The sequence below is a fragment of the Festucalex cinctus genome, chromosome 8, assembly GCF_051991245.1.
Source record: "Festucalex cinctus isolate MCC-2025b chromosome 8, RoL_Fcin_1.0, whole genome shotgun sequence".
NCBI classification, from domain to species: domain Eukaryota; kingdom Metazoa; phylum Chordata; class Actinopteri; order Syngnathiformes; family Syngnathidae; genus Festucalex; species Festucalex cinctus.
The window spans coordinates 28,063,291-28,083,158 of NC_135418.1; the positions used below are offsets into that span (position 1 = coordinate 28,063,291).

The 19,868-nt window shown below is 38.7% G+C and overlaps 1 long non-coding RNA gene across 9 annotated transcripts in view; it reads left to right on the forward strand.

The window, feature by feature from the left end:
* Nucleotides 1-16,637, forward strand: part of LOC144024467 (uncharacterized) — a 66,005-nt gene extending 49,368 nt beyond the window's left edge. For 8 of the 9 annotated variants that reach the window (XR_013284780.1, XR_013284783.1, XR_013284785.1 and 5 more), the window contains 3 exons: nt 8,291-8,416; nt 9,720-9,915; nt 16,477-16,637. This is a non-coding gene — a long non-coding RNA (uncharacterized LOC144024467). Of the gene's footprint in view, nt 1-6,268; nt 6,382-8,290; nt 8,417-9,719; nt 9,916-16,476 lie in introns of those variants that run through there. The other variant, XR_013284778.1, reaches the window with a different exon arrangement.
* Nucleotides 16,638-19,868: the final 3,231 nt, after the last annotated feature.

The following is a 19,868-nucleotide window of genomic DNA, read 5'->3' on the forward strand; positions in this document are numbered from 1 at the left end:
CTATTCGACAGCTGAGTACCAGCCAGTAGAAAAGAAAAGGGATATATTCACTAAGAATGCGCTACGTCCGGTAATAGCGCGAAATATTGCACCACAACTGCACCCGCAGTCTGCGCCCAGTTACCCACCTATTCACTAAGGATATTGCTCGAATCATATACCGGCGCAAACACGCCCACAAAACTGACAGCAAACAAATTTGCACCTGATTTACCACACATGGCAGTGGATTTGCGCCAAGAACGTGTTTGTTATAGTAACAGTTGCGAGAAAGATGATATTATCAGAAAGTGAGGTTGGACCGAGAGTAAGCATTTATAGCGCCTTTAAGCTGTACAGAGCAGAGAGGACGACAACGACGTCATTCATTCATAAAGTACAAATTATTGATGCGATCGTTTTTAAAAAATATATTTTCAGAGGTTGGCGTGGGCGTACTGCATGCATCTTGCATGTAAAAATGATCGTAAAATGCCTCCCTGTCATTGCCGATCGGCCCGGGTTACGTTATGTGTCCTAAACCGATATCGAAAATTACTCTCCTATCATGGCTTTGATGCCATTGAGGAGAAAGTGAAATCCTTTACGAAATGCACAACGGCTGTGTAACAAGGGCAAACATGAATAGATGCAGTAGGTACACGCTCTCTCTGTGGCCTATTGAGACAGCTGATATGTGACGTGCTCAGACAAGAGCCAACAAGTAGTTCTTCTTCCAGCTGCACTGCACTGTTGAAAGCAAGCAAGAGTAAAAGGAGACCGCGGCATGTTCAGCTTCAGCCTTACACAAGCATTTGTGCGATTAAAGAACTTCCCTCAATTCTACATATTCTATTTGTCTCTCCGAGTAGCCACCAGACATCCTTTTGAGCAGATAAATCTCGACCAAACCGGAATTTCTAATACGATCGCACAAGTGATACAGTACGTGTGAGCGTGTGGATTGGTCTCGATCCCCGGCGGAAAATTGCAACCTTCTCGACGTCAGTGAAAAGTGAATTTCATGGTTAGCTGTCTGCCAATCTCGCACCTCTTCCCCACTTTCACGCTGCGTTCAGGAATGATTGATGGAAGTCATCTGTCCCCACGCCGCCAGAAAGTCTTTCTCGCCGCTTCGGCATTAGCCGCTCTCGCCGCTAAGCTGGGTGCGGGTCAAGGTCGCGCACGTTTAACGGGGCAAGAAGGGGGGAAAAAAAAAAGCAAACCGTTACGGTTTGTTTAATTATTATTATTATTATTCTATATTTTTTTTATTTATTATTATTTCAATCATTGACCTGGGAATAATATATATATGCAAAACAGGTAGATTTAACACGTCCAGAACTCAGTGTTGCCGCTTAACATTTGCATTTGTATTATTTTTTGGAACAATATGATTACAGCTGAGCTCCGTAATTTAGGGCTGGCACACAAATAGCGAAAATCCGCGTATAATTGACGGCAATCGTTTTTAAGTTATGTACCGCTATTTTAACGATGCAGCCCACTTGGTTAATATATTTTCCTCCATGCGGCCCCTGAGCTAACATGAGTTTGACACTTCTGGTCTAGAGGTTTTGGTTTCAATTCTCATCTTTGGCTTTCTGGTGTGGTATTTGCATGTACACAAAATTCAATTAATAAGATTCGAGATCAAATACGAGACACTATTCATGTCTCTTATGTTCAATTTGAAGGCTGCATAGACAAACTGCGGCAGTGAAAACAAGCCATCAAAAGTTTTGTGAATGTAATTCTAATTAGCAGAGATCTCTCGGTGCGTGCTAATGACTTTTGACAAGCACCGCTCGAGTCTCTTGGCCTCGCTCCACCGCCACCATATCGGGGCAGTATAGGTAAACAAGCATACGTCTTGCTTTTTTTTTTGTGTGTGTCATCATCAAGGTCCATCATCCTGGTCCTCGGATCAGGTCACGTCAAGTAAAAAAGATGGAAAGCAAATGAGGGAGACGTGCTGTTACTGCTCCCTCATCCAATTCTGGCTCGCCGCCTCCACCCTATAGCCCCCAAGCATAAATTAACATTTTCCATTCGGAGCAGAAAGTGGCCGGGGCGGGCTCTGCTGCTGAGGGCTCGGTGAACTCTCGTCAACTTGGCAAGCTCGGCAGCCTTCAACGCTGCCGTTTATATTTAGATGTACGTACACAGCCCGTGGGAGACGGACAATGTGTTGCCCTTATTATCATCTGCGCTGGCGAATTTTAGCACCTTGGCAGCGAACGCGCGTCAGTGTCGTAGAAGCGGAATGTCGAGGGTAGAAATGTCATTGACTACATCGTTTTAAATCAGTCTTGGCCAACCTTTTTTGCGCCAAGACGTTGTGTAAATTAGGAAGAAAAAAAAATACACAAACAGTACTGTACACGTATTAAAATAATGATGACCTTGTTTTAATTGATTCACAAATGTATTTAATGCAAAATGTGGGCATGTTGAGATTAAGACAAAGCCACCCATATATATATATATATATATATATATATATATATTGAATTACGATTCTATTCATATCACGATTCATAGGTCACGATTCGATTCAATACCGATTAATCGCGATACAAATTTGTGAATTGTTGCGATTTTTTTTTTTTTTTACTCAAATTTAGAAAATACTAATCAGTAAACTTGTACATGTACACTGTAAGATTTGTATGAAAATGTATTTTTTATCTGAAACTTCAGTCATAACTATGAGCCACTGTATTTAACAAACAGATTGTAATCTGTTTCATGTTTGAACAGTAATAAAAAAATAAATAAATAAATAAATATTAAGGCTTAATGTTCTATTAACATAACATTATTTTCTCAATCGATGAATCCAATTAAAACAAAACAAAAACATGTTGATCATTTGATTTTACCCGTAGGCCATATCTTATTTTGAAATGACTCGGTCGGAACCATCAAAAAGCCCAAAACGGGTCACGATACTGCCGACGGGGTACGTAGTTAATATTTAAAGATAATTTTTGTAAGCAGCATTTGAAGTTATTGGAAATTATTTAAAAAAATAAATAAATAGGGGAATTGCTGGTTGCAATTTGCTGGTTTTTATTGTATTGGGAAATAATCTTGTTAGATCACTTATTTCACTTTATTGAAGTCATTTTTTTATATCATAAAAAAAGATGAATAACTGACTGAATAGAAATCAAATGTGCTTGTGGTAGCTGGGGTTTAAAGTCATATCGTTTTATTTCTTTGCCAACGCTTCATCAGGAGTCACTTAGCAGAAACAACGCACTGTTTATCGCCTCCGTCGTCTTTCTTTCAAGGGAGAATTAATAATGTGGTATGTGCATATGTTATGTTGTTGATGAGGCTGAGGTCAAGGTTACCGTTGACCTTTTTGGCTGAGCACCTTGCATGAGTGCGTGGTCGCAGCGGCGGCCTTCAAGCCCTGCAGCCTCCTTGCACCCAACGATTTAATGACACACTCAATATCACAAACAATGTCATCAAGAACAAAACAATGGCTGCCTCCCCCTCACCGTCATTGATGCCGGAGATAATTGTTGTCCAATTTGCATGAGAAATGTCGGACTCACCAGCGAAAACACTTTTGTTAGTTTTTTTTTTTTCTTTTTTTTTTTTCTGTTGAATGTTGACAATTAAACACGATGAGTTATATGACCTTCAAAAATATCAATCGGGATTTTATCGTGCGATCAGAGGCCAAAAGGAACGCAAGAAAGGACAGCATGTTGTGTTGTAGCCGCATTTAAAGATTCATATCGTCGTTACTGAGCGCGCGAACGCAGCGCAGTCTTTTCAGGGTTCACTGACTTTCAATAACGAGTCGAACGCTCATAATAAGTTGCGGTATTAACCTTTTGGGATGCGTGTTTGTTGTTCGCCGCTGCCAAGCAATGCAAGTGCAATCCATTATCGCTCATTAGGTCTTGGCATTCTCGGGCGAACGCAGGTTTGATCAAATTACCCGTGAAAAAGACAACCCGGCCCTCGACCGCCGCCCCGCTTTTCAATTTCATGAACTCGCTGTAATTGATTCAGGACTGCCGCCCACCGGCTGGCGTCAATCCATCAGTGCTGCAGCCTGTGCTGCGTGGAATACAGCAGCCCCACCCCACCAACGCCACCCCCGGCGCAACCTCGCGTCCGTCCCCCTTTCAAAGACAGATTATATTGACCTCCTCTGAACACACAAAGCAAGGTGGAAAGCCAAATACACTGAACAGTTTGCCAAATGTTGGTGTACTTTACCTCTCAATCAGTCAGCAAGCTAGCATTAGCATGCTAAGCTAACTTATCATTAGCAATAGCATGATAACTTAACATTAGCATTAGCATGCTAACTTAGCATTAGCATGTTAAGCTAGCATTGGCATATTAAGTTAGCATTGGTATGCTAACTTAGCATTAGTGTGTTAATTTAGCATTAGCATGCTAAGCTAGCATTAGCATGCTGACTTAACATTAGCGGTAACATGCTGACTTGGCATTAGTAATATTAGCATGCTAAGCTAGCATTGGTATGCTAACTTAGCATTAGTGTGTTAATTTAGCATTAGCATGCTAAGCTAGCATTAGCATGCTGACTTAACATTAGCGGTAACATGCTGACTTGGCATTAGTAATATTAGCATGCTAAGCTAGCATTGGCATATTAAGTTAGCATTAGCATGCTAATTTAGCATTAATGTGTTAATTTAGCATTAGCATGCTAACTTAGCATTAGCATGCTAACTTTAACTTCGGTAGATGTATGTGCGCGCAGCGTGGCTTGGAAAAAGGTGCTTAATTTGTGGCTCTTTTCTCCCCTTCTCCATTCATTCCTATGGGTTAGGGTTAGTGTAGTCCAAGCATATTTGTGCCAATGTATGCACTTAGGAAAAATTAAGGAAATACGCAAATAATCATTTATTTGTACAGTAATTGGTTGTTTAGTTTCACAATTGATTGGTGTTCCATTTGAGAGACATGACCAATGAACAAACGCAAATGCCCTCAACGCAATTGAACGGGATGCAGACGATGACACGGAGCATATGCGGTGGGCGCGATGTCCTCGCCTCTTCACCACGCCAGATATGTCAGTCAGAGCTCTGAGAAAGAGCACTCATCTCCCAGGGAGATTATATGTCATCAGTGCATGGAGGAACTTGCAAATCTCCTCTTCCGTGGCTGAGGGCTGGCGTGGCGGTGTGGCCCATCTCCTCCTCGGTGATTAAAGGGGGAGATGGAGTGTGTTTGCGTCGCGCGCCGAGAGGCTCATTACAATGCACTCGCATGCCGTTGGAAATAGCCTCAGCCGCCAGCTGTAATCCCCGATGTGCTTAATGAGGGGCCGGCCAGACTCTTCTTGGGTCGGTCCAGCCGGGGGTGAGTGGGGGAATTAGAGAAATACGTTTCTCTGACTGCAACATCCCTTTTCACGATGATTGAAGAATAATCAAAACCGAGGCGACACTGTGGCATCTACGCTAATTTCACACAAAATATCAAAGTTGTTTCTTTGGTTTGTTGCAGCGGCAGGCTCTTGAGTTTATATTATTTTGCCTCTGCAACAAGAAAAGTGGGCTGAAGAATGCCTAGATGTCACTTGATTGTTTAAAAAGAGAATAGATGTGGCAAAAACAATGAGAAGTATTACTTTATTAAATGAATACACATCTGAAATGCTTAGATTCACTGTACTTGTTGTTTATATTTCAGTTGCTGTTTTTTTTTTTTTAGTGCATTAAATATTTCTGAAACATTAACTCTTACCTTACTGACTCCTATCTTCATGTCATCTATACTGCATAGTATGCAATATATCCTAATACATTACTTAAACATAAATGTTACATTAGGGATGGACAGCTCCTTTCAAATTAAACGGTAGTCGATAGTGAAGAATTTACGTTGAAGTTAGGCTCGCTCTTTTCGCCTTGCAACAACCCTTGAAATTGTTTTGTCCTATTTTGCCTTTGAGTGCTGAATGAAGTTTTAAAGTAGACCACAATTTGGCTGGGAATGAGGACACAACGTTATAGCAACAATCCGAGCTAGAATACAATATCTTTACATTGTGAATGACACTGTTATCTTTACGTTTTAAAGTTAAACTTAAGTTAATACGCTTACATTTAAGGTTGAGTAAAATGTTAGTATTTCTACAACAGGTTGAACTTTGTACTTGATTTCCATCTTTGTTCAATAAATTGTTTTAAAAAAAAATCATTTTTTAAAACGCGATAGTTCTCAAACGAAAGTAGCGTCATCAACAGGAAGTCGAGTAGAGCAAACAGGAAATTGCGTTGGGTAAAACAGGAAGTGAAGGATTTAGCATTGTCAACGAGAGAAACGTTAACGTAATCACTACAATCCAGCGCAATCCACAATACAGCTAACATCATTGGAAGCATCGTGGTACGTACAACTTTGTGTTAATTTTATCCACATTTTTGTGCCACTATTACTGAAAAAGATGTCTATTTGGCGACGTTATATGAACGTTAGTTTATGCTAGCACTCGCTAATCGCGTTAGCATAATGATGTCATTACTGTAGTGGTGGAGATAATGTTAGGTCATGTAGTTCATTTCATGAATAAGAAATTCATATAGACTGTAAATGTAAGGTTTTGTTAAATCATTGTTTTCGTATCTGTATGGTGTGAAGTGAAAACTGACATACAGTATCACCTTGGGACTATTTTGAGTCGTACAATTACTTTGTTGTTGTTAAAGTCGTATTCAATGGGTTCAAATGTTTCCTCTCTCTCTGAATTCTTGTTTGGGTTTGAGTACTGAGCACATTAATGCTGCCATGAGGAGTGCTGACGGAGTGAGATGTATTGGAGTGAACAGATGTGCTGTCAATGTCCAGCTATTATTTCTGCCAGCGCCCAATTTTGCCAGCTTCTTCTGTCGCATTGAATTATGTGCACTACTCTGCACACATTTGTTGGTTATTATTACCGCCTCCAAGGAGGTCAAGTATTTGTTCAGGCGGGTGCTTTTGCGTCAACTGGTGAAGAGATTTTAGACAAACAAAACCATCCAAGTTTTTTTTTTGTTTTTTTTGGTTGTTTTTTTTTTGTTTGTTTTTTTGTTTTCTTTCCTGTTTTGCGTTGCCAAGGTAGCTTACGGTCTAGAGTTGGATGATCTGCAATTTTGCCCTGGTAACATTCACATTTTGATGTTTGTGCTGTCATGTGACATAATAATCATATTGTATGAATAATAATTTAAGTGGCTGCCAGAATACAACGCGACGTCATTGCAATGCATTCTAATGTCAGTCTTCTGGTGTATGTGTCTAACTATCAATGGAACAATAGTCTGATAGCTAATTGAGAGAAAATTCATTTTTTTGTGGATACATCTTACCTGAGGAAGACAGCAACACTGTTGCCTAAAATTCACTGGGCTGCCCTCCCTTTTTGTTAGTGTTTTTCCCCTCCTCAATTAATTTGTTTAATACATTTTCATCCTCCAGCTTCTCGCCGCTCGGAAGGAACTGCCTCCCTGTTGCCGGGAGACCACGGACATTATCACAGTCATTCATCCTCCATCCCGGGCTCTCTGCGGACGGCGCTTGTTGTGTGCTGACATACTGCTTGTCCGCTCCCAGTCCCGCATTAGACAAACAATTACTCACGCCACAAACAGGGCCCGGGTCTTGCAACTAACCTTGAGAGGAAACAATTAGTACTTGGTAGAAAACGGTGGTGTTTAAAGCCACAAATAAGAAAAGTTGGTGGTGGTTCATGCAACATATCTTGTTTTCGGCTGTTTTGGTGGTTGAGCATGAGAATGCAATATTCAAATATGAAGGAAATGCGTATTGCGTAATGGCAGCATGGTGAATAAGTGGTCTGACTTACATAGCGTCAGACTTTCAAAGTAGGGTTTGAAACAAGGTTTAGGGATTAAAATTAGAGTTATATTTTGAAAGTAGGCTCTCAAACTAGGGTTCAGGTTTCAAATAAGGTTTAGAATTTCAAAGTAGATTTCCAAGTATGTTTTCAAAGTATGGTGAATGTTTCAAAGTGAGGTTTGAAACTTTGGTTAGCGTACCAGAGTAGGGTTTCAGCCCGATGGGTAGGGTTTCAGAGTATAGCGATAGGATTTCATAGTAGGGTGAGTTTTTCAGACTAGTGTTTGAAGCTTGGGTTAGGGCACGAGTAACATTTCAAAGTAGGATTAGACCGTAGTTTGTAGGGTTTGGGTGAGGGTACCAGAGTAGGATTTTTTTTTTTTTCTACACAGTGGTCATCTAATGTGACCTTTGACTTGTATTCCCTCCAATCTGTCATCTTTTCTTGCACTTGCAGATGTCGTGATGAGGAAAAAGCCTCTGAGGAAGCCACTTGGAATGTGTTTTGTCTTCTCCCGCGTTGAACACGAATGAGAAGCGCACAACACCTTGACTGATCTTAACGAACGGCGCCGAGTGAAAAGTAAGTGTTTATTTCTCTCTTTCCCGAGCTTCTCTGCATTCCCGTTTTTTTTTTAAAGTTTTGTCATATTGGCCCCGATGTGACGGCCTTCACATTACCGGATCGGATTAACCGACTGACGCTCGTAAACAAATGGACATGTTTTTCATTCAGGGGCTCGCCATCCTGCTCCGTATGAAAAGTGCCGTGAGATAAGTGTCGTTCTGATTTAGCGCTATATCAATCAATGAAACCAAAAATTAGCTGAATTGAAATTGATTTATGTTCCGGAGATAAATGAAAGTGCGCGATACTTAGCCAATGATGCATGGTCCCATTAGAATCTGTTTCTTCCCTCCAGCTGTGCATTTGTTGCATTTGTCAGACTCCGATGGAGACTTGAAGCTGCCTTGTGTTCCGTGACAATAACAAAATGCATCATCAGAAGATGACGCCAGCATCAAGCAGACACTTTACAAGCCACATGCCGACTGTCTCGCCAACGCACCGACTGTCTGATCGAGTCAATCATGCAAACGTTCCTATGCTTCAACGGGTGATTGACTTGCCTCATTGTCTCATTAACAAGTAAATCAGTAGATCAATCAATAAATAACCACCCAAGTCTACACCACAAAATAATTTGACAAAAATTCATGGGGAAAAAAAAATGATTACAATAATGGTGCGAAAAATTGCAATGAAAAATATCCATCCATCCATTTTCTTGACCGCTTATTCCTCACAAGGGTCGCGGGGGGTGCTGGAGCCTATCTCAGCTGGCTCTGGGCAGGAGCCGGGGTACACCCTGGACTGGTTGCCAGCCTATCACAGGCAATGAAAAATATTTTAGCCTTAGTACTTTTATAATTAATTTATCAATTTATTTCATGTTTGTGAGCAAATGTACTCTAAGTAAATAAGCAGTTGATTATCTTGTATTAAATGTTAATTTGATTTCATTTACAATCGAACATGAAGAAATTATTTGAAATATTTGAAATTCCATTACTCATTATCCAGGCAACAGGCAGCACATGAGAAAAGATGAAAGGTGAGTTGTGGGGATGTCCTCATCTGTGAGGAGACGAATTAGCATTTGTACGCTAATGTTAGTGCCCCGGCGTCTTCCTAGCTAGCCGCACGTGACCTGTGGACAGCAATGAAATGCCTCGACTTAATCTTCCTCACATGGCGTGCATGTTTCTTGAAAGTTCATTAGTCGGGATTGCTCGAGCGATGCAAAGCAACATGTGAAGTCCAGTTCTGTTTTTTTTTTTATTGTTGTTTCATGATTATTCTTGACATTTTGAATGTTTTGCAGGAGAACACATCAAATCCCCAACATGCTGAAACACAGCAATAACATCCCGTCAAGCAGAAACTTCCTTCCCGCTGACCTCTTCCGAGACCCATTTCACAGTCTAACAGATTGCTTTTCCGAAATTGACTGGAATTAGCTCTGACCCAGCGAGCACGCTGCCGGGGATGAGATGGACTCGTCGGTGGCCGCGCGCCAGGTGAAGCCCGCCGCTGCCGCCGCCACCAAGAGGGGAGAGAGGCCGATCCAAAGAGCCGTGTTCCAATAAATCACAATCCCGAGCTGAGTTTTATTCATCTATAAATCTCTTTAAGGGCACAGGAAAATGGTGCGGGACCACCGGAGGCTTCTTGTAGGGAAGGAAAAGAGCAAGTTACTTCAGCGGACAGCAATGTTTTTCAACACGCTCGGAGCATCGTTATTTATGTTTGCCAGGGAGGACAAATTCTAATGTCGAGCTTCTACTAAAATGAGCGTTTCGTTGGAAGATGGATGGAGACGAGGAAAGTGAGATGAGCGTCAATTAGCATGTGCTGCTAATTGCGCTTGTTTGCCAATTCCAGCCACAATTTGAATACTGAATGGAATACATATTTATTTCTGTTCTTTGAGCCACACCCATTTGAAGAAATGGTCTCTTCTTTGCAAAGATCCTATAACTCAAAAACCTGACATGATCTAGCTCAAACATTTGTTAAAAACAGCTGTCAGGCTCGCTCAACAAAAAATGTCTTCCCTAGTATAATCTTACTCTGACTGTAAGGCCACGTCAAAATATTTTTTTAGAGGGTGGGGGCAGTATTCAAAGGGAAAAAAAAACTTTATAAAGTCGCAAATTTCCGAGTTTTTTTTTTTTTTTCTCTCGTAAGTTTGCCACTTTATAAACTTTTTTTCCCCTCTGTATTATTCCCCCACCTTCTAAAAAAAAAATACATTTCTGTATGACCCTAATACACCTAATGACCCTAATCTACATTGTGTATAAAACTTTTCTTTTTTTTTTTCAAATGTCTGAAATTATTTTCCTTTAAATGTTATATATTATGGAAGCCCAAAAGTGTCAAAATTCAATAAATAAAAAGGCCTATTTGAAATAACTATCCTTTTGATAAATAACAGACAATTATGTAATATGGCCATTAAATTGTAAAATTAAAAACAACTAACCAAATGGATTTGGTAGCACTGATTGAAAGATTGTCAAATCATGTGACCCCCCCACCCCGCACATTCAAATTCTGAGGATTCGTTCTGGGCTTTACCTCGGATGCCGTCCCGCAGCCACTTCCAACGGCAAAGCATCCATCCGTCCTCAGGCGCCGTAAAGAAATCACTCTGCATTCTGAGGCAACAGCTCGTATGCACTTTACGAGCGTAGTAAACGCGTTGATGTATGGCTGCCGCCTAAGTGGTCAGTCGCCGAGCGCGCAGCAAATACATCATAAAGCAGCTGTGGCATTTGAAATAAATGAAATGATGTGGAGGATATCCGCTAATAAACGACACGCTTTATGGTAATTAGTGGAACACTTCCAAAAAAGCCTTCCCGACTCACCGCGTCAGTTAAAGTTTGATCAAAGTTTTGTACTCAAAAATGGCTTCTTCTTTTTTAAACACTCCACTCTTGACATAAGAAAGACTAATGGCCTGTTTGTCTTTGCCTCATAAGAGCACGGAGAGAATTATTTCACCCACGCTCGTGGGCCGACTCTAATAAAAATTAATGATGTACAAACACTGGTAATTAATTGCACGCCATATCGGCTCCTGCGCCGCCATCTTAGCGGTGAAAAATCCCCCGTTTTCACTCAGACTTCTTTTGGATGATGGGAATGCAATGACATACTAGTCATTATGTGCCACTTTTAAAGGGTGAAACGTAACCACTTGAGATGTGGTGACAGCCTTGCCAATGGCACTGTGTGTGTGCGTGCGCAAACTATATTAAACATTTCATTCCATGATCAGTGACCAAAATAATCACAGAAATCAGAAACACTTGACTTGAATTGACGTAAGTCAAGGTATCCATACTCACGACAGCGGCTGATCACGGAAGAGTAGATCTGCCAATGTGGAAAAAACATTTTTGGCTGGCGAGTATGTCCGAACATAATCGCAAATATGTTTGAACATACTCGCAAATATGTTCAAATGTACTTGTAGGCTACATGCTGAAAAGTTAGCATACCTTCCCATAATGCCACGGGGTATTATTTGGGCATGCGCGAGTGAAACAAAATTGACGAACCTAAATCATGTACGGCAGATGTAGTAAATCGTAAAAGTTACAAATTACCAGTTTTTTGTTTTCTAATGGATTGGTAATGTGGCCCAAATGCCTAAAAATGAGGTTTTGTTTGATAAAACATTAGGTACACCAAATTGAGACAGAGCCAAAGCAGTAATGCTGAAAGTACTTAATAAAAAATAAATAAATTATTAGACAAAAAAAAATACACAACTATTAGGGGGAAAAAATGGGGAAAAAAACCCTAAACAACTGTTGGAAAGAAATGCAAAACAAAAATGAAAAATAAACAAATAATAGAAATATTAAAAAAAGACAAAATATTAGCTGAAGAATATTAGGATAATATATATTATATATTGTGTTAAAAATACAACTGCAAAATACTACATTTTCAAAGACAGGTAGTAAAAAATACTACAAAAAAAAGTTGCATTTTCAGCAATTTTGTTCAGCATTTTTTTCCCATAATGCCACGGGGTATTGGCATGCCATGTGCATACACCTCTTGGGTATAATGTAGGCTACAACATTTTATTTTATTTTTAGCAAGCTTTACCCAACAAATACGTTATGTTTAAACATATTTGCAAGTATGTTTAAACACAATACGTTTTAACATATTTCTAAACTTTGAAAGGTGGAGTATTTGTATATCCGTTCAAACCTATTTGCCAGTTAAAAATGTTTACTCACATTGGCAGTTCCACACCTCTGTAAATAACAGCTTTTCCCCTTAATTTTATAGTGCCCGCATTGCGATTTCTTGCCGTGGCTCGTAAATATTACAGGGACCTCGTGAGGAAGTAATTGGCGTTTAGGGTGTTTTCACCGTTTCCGCTGAGATTTTTACAGTGTTGACTCAGTGCATGAGCTGGAAAAGGGGATGATGACTGAGAGGCAAGTTCTACCTTCAGCACCATCTGTCCGGAACCCCGCTGTGCCACGCCAGAGGGTGCGCTTGTTTTAGTGTAAAACAGGTGGTGATAAAAATCAACATGACGGCAAAAAAAAAAGAAAAAAGAAGCTGTGAATGCGTTCAAAGGAGGAGCTTCATTGCAAATTCATATTGTTGCTCCTTTTCATCTTGCTCTCATTCTGTGCTTAAACTTTTGACACCGAGAACCACCTAAAAGAAAAAAAAAAAAAGAAGAAGAAGAAGCTCTCTGGCCTAGACAAAGCTGTCCTTTTAAAAAAAAAAAAAAAAAAAAAAAAAAAAAGAATTAAAAATTACATTATTTTTTTTTCGAGAACATTTGTTTAATTGTAGGAAAATAAAATTGATGGAATACACAATAGTAAAACAAAAATTGCCTTTATGAATATTAAGAAACAAATAGGAAATGTACGAAATTTATTTTTATTTTTTTTTTCCCCAACCCCCCCGCCCCACACTCACACATACAAACATGGTCTCCCGGGTGGGGAAGCGAAACCACACCCAGAGCCCTCAAATGTACGAAACGTTTCACGCATCTGGTTTTAATTTGGACAGTAATTCTTTGACTTACCACTAGAGGGAGCCCTTGTACCACTGACGGTATTCGTACCACACTTAACTGCTCTAATTAGGCTGACTCGTTAAGTTGTTGACCTCCCCAGGTTTTGTTGCGTAATGAACAGCATTCAAATGTCGTCAAGTGAAAACAATAGAGTTTAAAAAAATGGGGGAAGAAACAATCAAATGCAATTACTTCAACAAAGGCAAAATCTGAAGAATCCCACGTTATGTCCTTTAATGAAGGCGCGTGCTCATTTCGAGCCTTTCAAATGGCACATTGTTGAATCTCATTGTGTCAGCTTCCTCTTTCTTATTATGTGACTGCTGCGAAGCAGTCACATATTAGTATCCATCCAGGAAAAGCGTTTATTATTATTATTATTATGTCTTATTCTTCACATTTTTTCAGACGAAATGCGGGTCGTACCGTAGAACGTACCGGCACAAGTGAGGTGTCAAAAGATGCGTCTCGATCTGACTCGGCGGGGAACCATTTTTTTTCGGAATTTCGAGTTACCATGGCGACGCAATTCCCCAAAAACCCCCCCAAAAAGTCCCATAGGAATGAATGGAGAAGGGGAAAAAACCTCCACAAATTTAACACCTTTTTCGAAGCCACGCTGCGCGCACATACATTGACCGACCGAGACGATTTTTAGCTCATTTTGTTGCAATTTTTCCCATCTTTAGCTCTGTGTTGAAATTTTTTTTAAGAAATGTAAGCGCTCCCTCCTGTGCGGGTTCAAAGACAGGGTGTGAAATGAAGAAAAAGAGGCTCTTTACATTAGTGTGTATTGCGTTTGCTAGAGTGGAGCAATCAGCGCTAGAGTGGAGAGACAAAAAAAATTCTTTCCAAAAATTTCACTTCAACTCGTCACCGTGGCCACAATATTTGCTCAGTAAACATCACATTTGGATATTTTGTAGTCACAAGGGTCTTCTTTCTGACAAACCCACTTTTGTGCGGCTAAGGTGTCATTTAGTACCTTTTATTTGACTTGAAGCGAGGGGAAGTCGCACTTTTTCGCCCATTGAGCCCCATGTTATTTTCGCCGCATTTTTTTGTCATTTTTTTTAAAAGTCACACGTTTTCAACCTGCTCTAATTTGGTCATTTTTTATCCGATTTAAAAAATGAGAACATGCTTGCGTTCCCCAAAGCCTTGCCGTTCTAACGGGGCATTTCTGAAATCTGTATCTTAAACCGTTGAGTCGTGAGAGCCTTTTGTTCGAGGTGTGCGCTTTCTCATAGAACTCAATTGAAGCAAGCAAAATGTTCGCCCACCTGGTACTTAGGAAATGTGTGTGCGTGAATGCGCATATTTGTTAAAGTGACAGTAACCCATTTTCAGTTTAGTGATTATGGCTTAACTTCCACATTTCTTGATCAATTAAAACCATTCGAATTTTAAACTCTTCAGATCATTCCCTATTTTCGCTTAATAAAAAAAAATCAAAGCACAATATAATATTTTTGTTTATGAAATGTAATGTAATGAACTGCTATTTAAATGGTGCTTTTTGAGCTATTCTGCCCACTCTCTCACTTCTGCACAGCAACTGCCTCAGCCAATCAGAGCTGCTTGTTGTCATCCACGCCTGGAATTTCCCCACCACCGCCCACACACAGTGGCGGCCATCTTGGCCAGGGATTCTCACATTACTGTCCATACAGAGCGGCGGCCATCTTGGCCAGGGATTCTCACACTACTGTCCATACAGAGCGGCGGCCATCTTGGCCAGGGATTCTCACACTACTGCCCATACAGAGCGGCGGCCATCTTGGACAGGGATTCTCACACTACTGTCAATACAGAGCGGCGGCCATCTTGGCCAGGGATTCTCACACTACTGTCCATACAGAGCGGCGGCCATCTTGGCCAGGGATTCTCACACTACTGTCCATACAGAGCGGCGGCCATCTTGGCCAGGGATTCTCACACTACTGCCCATACAGAGCGGCGGCCATCTTGGCCAGGGATTCTCACACTACTGCCCACACAGAGTGGCGGCCATCTTGGCCAATTGTTGAGGTGCACCCAGGATTCTCGGCCTCTGCCCACATGGAGCGGCGGCCAAAAAAAAAAATTAAACAAAATAAAACATGGAGCGGCGGCCATTTTGGTCAATTGATTAGCTAGGCCAGGGACTTCAGCACCACTGCACACACACAGAGTGGCGGCCATTTTGGTCAATTGATTAGCTAGGCCAGGGACTTCAGCACCACTGCACACACACAGAGTGGCGGCCATCTTGTCCAATTGTTGAGGTGCACCCAGGATTCTCGGCCCCTGAGTGGCGGCCATCTTGGCCAATTGATTAGGTATGACAGGGATTAACCTAATTTCAACAGGAAGTGACCTGATTTCACCAGGAAGTGAGCATGCTAGTGCTAAGTTAGCATGCTAATGTTAGCTGAGCATGCTAATGTTACGTTAGCATGCTAATGCTAAGTTTTTTTTTAATTTTTTATTTTTTTATTTTTTTTTAATTTTTTTTTTTTTTTATTATTTTTTTTTTTTTAATTTTTTTTTTTTTAATTTTTTTTTTATTTTTTATTTTTTATTTTTTTAATTTTTTTTTTTTCCTAATGCTAAGTTTAGCATGCTAATGCTACGTTAGCATGCTAATGCTAAGTTAGCATGTTAATGCTAAGTTAGCATGCTAATGCTAAGTTAGCATGCTAATGCTAATGTTAGCTTAGCATGCTAATGATCATGCTAAGTTAGCACGCTAATGCTAATGTTAGCTTAGCATGCTAATCCTCCTGCAAAGTTAACATGTAGGAAGTGACCCAGAGTGCATTCGGCTTTCCGCCTTGCGAGAGTCAGCAGTCACATCCAAAATTTCCACGGGAAATTTTTTTTTTCTAGTTCTTATTACTATTGACATTCCCATTAAAATGGTAATGCAAGATAAAGGTCAACAATTGTTTCTGTATTTTTTTTTTTCTTCCAAATTCTCCGTGGTCTCAAAATCGAGTGACTGTACTTCCAAATATTCCAACAGGTATGACTGGAAGACGAATGTGACCCGGAGTATTCTGCAGTACGCTTGCCCGGAAGGAATGAGCTGAGATTTGAACCCAGAACTTCAGCACCTAGAGGCAGACGTGCTTACAATTGTTTTATTATTATTAGATATTCTATTAAATAACTATGTTCACTTTAGAGCAGTGTCAAGCTGTGTTTTTTTTATTTTATTTTATTTTATTTTTTTGTCCTTTATGGAAAGAAAATGCATGCTCTATAGGGTTTAAGTCTGTAAATGTTCTGATATGGTCTACATCTTTCCACATTTTCTACAGTTTAAAAAAAAAAAAGTAGTCAATATCAACACCGCACAAAACAGGAAAAACTTGTTTTAATACAACCAGATTTATTACAGCAAAAAATAAAAAATAAAAAAGAATTCAACCTGAGTTTGGTACCGAGAGTATGCGTGACCTTTTCAAAGTGCAGAAAAAAAAAAGATGCATCACATTAATTTTACATGTAGAATACAAATTGATCCCCAAGGCATTTTTGAGGTATGTTTACCTTCCACTACAGTCCATCATTGTGCACGCTGGATGAATGAGCAAGGGTCAAAAATTATTATGTGCATTGTGATTTCTTATGCATGCAATAAATAAGGTACGGCCTGATGCATTTCTGTAACATTGCTGAAATATTGCAAAAACCATAATGACTCTCGGGTGCTGTATGGTAGAATGTAACTATATACTTTTTTTGCGTGTAAAATGAATTCATCTTAATCTTATGAGAATTCATTAGGAGTGTTTTGAAAGATAATTCATAATATTTTAAGAAAAGAAAACCCGCAAAATTATAGGACTGATGTCAAAATTCACGAGTCCTCATGTTGTGAAAAAAAGTGTATGTTATGAAAATAAAGAATAAAATCATTATGAGACAAGAAAAAACGTTGCATGAATGAAGTGTTAAAAACAAAATCGTAATTTTATGGAAATAAAGTAATATGGAAGAAAAAAAATATGTTGCAAGAACAAAGTAAAGGAATTTTTAAAAAGATGACCATGTATTGTAAGGTGTCTTTTTTTTTTTTTTTTTTTTTAAGACAACAGGTTAGGGTTATTTATTTATTTTGTATTTTTTAACAACCATGTATATAGTAAAGCATTTTTTTAAAAATGATCATATACAGTAAGGTGTTTTAAAAGCAAAACGAAAAAATGACCATGTATAGTAATTTATTTTATTTTTTTAACCATGTATAGTAAGGCGTTTTTTTTTTTTTTTTAACGACCATGTACAAAGTGTAAGGTGTTTAAAAAAAACAAAAAAATGACCATGTATAGTAAGGCGTTTTTTTTTTTTTAAACGATATTGTATAGTAAGGCGTTTTTTTTTTTTTTTTTTTTTTTTTTTGACGACCATGTACAAAGTGTAAGGTGTTTAAAAAAACAAAAAAATGACCATGTATAGTAAGGCGTTTTTTTTTTTTTTTAAACGATATTGTATAGTAAGGCGTTTTTTTTTTTTTTTTTTTTTTTTTTGACGACCATGTACAAAGTGTAAGGTGTTTAAAAAAACTAAAAAATGACCATGTATAGTAAGGCGTATTTTTTTTTTTTAAACGATATTGTATAGTAAGGCGTTTTTTTTTTTTTTGTTTTTTTTTTTTGACGACCATGTACAAAGTGTAAGGTGTTTAAAAAAACTAAAAAATGACCATGTATAGTAAGGCGTTTTATTTTTTTATTTTTTTTTTTTTTTGACGACCATGTACAAAGTGTAAGGTGTTTAAAAAAACTAAAAAATTACCATGTATAGTAAGGCGGTTTTTTTTCTTTCTTTTAACGACCATGTACAAAGTGTAAGGTGTTTTAAAAAAACGAAAAAATGACCATGTATAGTAAGGCTTTTTTATTTTATTTTATTTTTTTTTAAAAACGACCATGTTTAGTAAGGCTTTTTTTGTTTTTTTTTGTTTTTTGTTTTTTTAAACATGTATACTAATGTGTGTGTTTTTTTTGTAACCGGGTATAGTAAGGCTTCTTATTTTTTTAAAACGACCATGATAGTCAGGCTTTTTTTTTTTTTTTAAAGAACCATGTATAGTAAGGTGTTTTTTATTTTTTTGTTTTTTGTTTTTTTTTTGTAACCGTGTATAGTAAGGCTTCTTATTTTTTTAAAACGACCATGATAGTCAGGCATTTTTTTTTAAACAACCATGGCGTTTTTTTTTTTATGACCATGTATCATAAGTATATCATAAGACTTTTTTTTTTTTTAAACGACCATGTATCGTCAGGCATTTTTTGTTTGTTTTTTTAAACAGTAAGTCTTCTCATTTTTTTAAATTTTTTTTTGTTAGTGTTCCGTGCCTGTCGGTGACCCAAACTGAGTAAACGAGAGGAGACGTCATTCTCATCATGGTGAAGCTGAGTGACACGCTCCCTAATTAGAGCCGCAGTGGCATTAGCGGACTGGGGGGGGGGCAAAAACTGTCTCATTTTGACAATGATGGAAGATGAATGATCAGCTTGTTTGCAGACCAAATGTGACTAAAAGCGGCCGAGTGAGGGAGCAAACGCTCCCTTGCGTTCCTCCGGCGCGCGCTGACTCATGCGCAGTTCTCCACTTGGCGATGGCGAGTGAGGTCACCTGACCGGAGGTCATGTGACGACATTGTCTTCTTTTTTTGTGAGCGCTCCTGATGGCCTTCGTGGGTGGGCGTGTTTCCGCGCCGGATTGCCGGTGGTGACATTTACTTGACTGTTTTGTTGCGTTTCGTGTTGAGCTAAAGGTTAATGTTAATTGTCGCTCTTTGGCGGAGATGCAGCAAAGAACACGTGCAACCGAGCGGCACACGTTCAAAAAACAACAAAAAAGTAGAGCTCAACATGATGTGGAATGGAAATAACATTTTGCTTCATTTGCTAGTCATATTCAGGACTGGACTGGCACAAATAACCGGCCCTGGCTTTTTGATTTAGGATTTTTTTTTTTTAATGATCATGTACAGTGAGGTGTTTTATAAATTGAACAAAAAAAATGACCATGTATAGTAAGGCGTTTTTTTATTGTATTTTTTTTTATTATTATTATTTTTACCATGTATAGTAAGGAGTTTTTTTTTTTTTTTTTTTTTTTTTTTATGATCATGTACAGTGAGGTGTTTTAAAAATAGAACAAAAAATTACCATGTATAGTAAGTTTTTTTTTTTATTATTATTTATTTTTACCATGTATAGTAAGGATTTTTTATTTTTTAATTTTTTAAACGACCATGTACAAGGTGTACGGTGTTTAAAAAAAAAAAAAAAAAAAAGACCATGTATAGTAAGTTTTTTTTTAAATGTATTTACTTTTACCATGTATAGTAAGTTTTTTTTAAATGTATTTACTTTTACCATGTATAGTAAGGATTTTTTT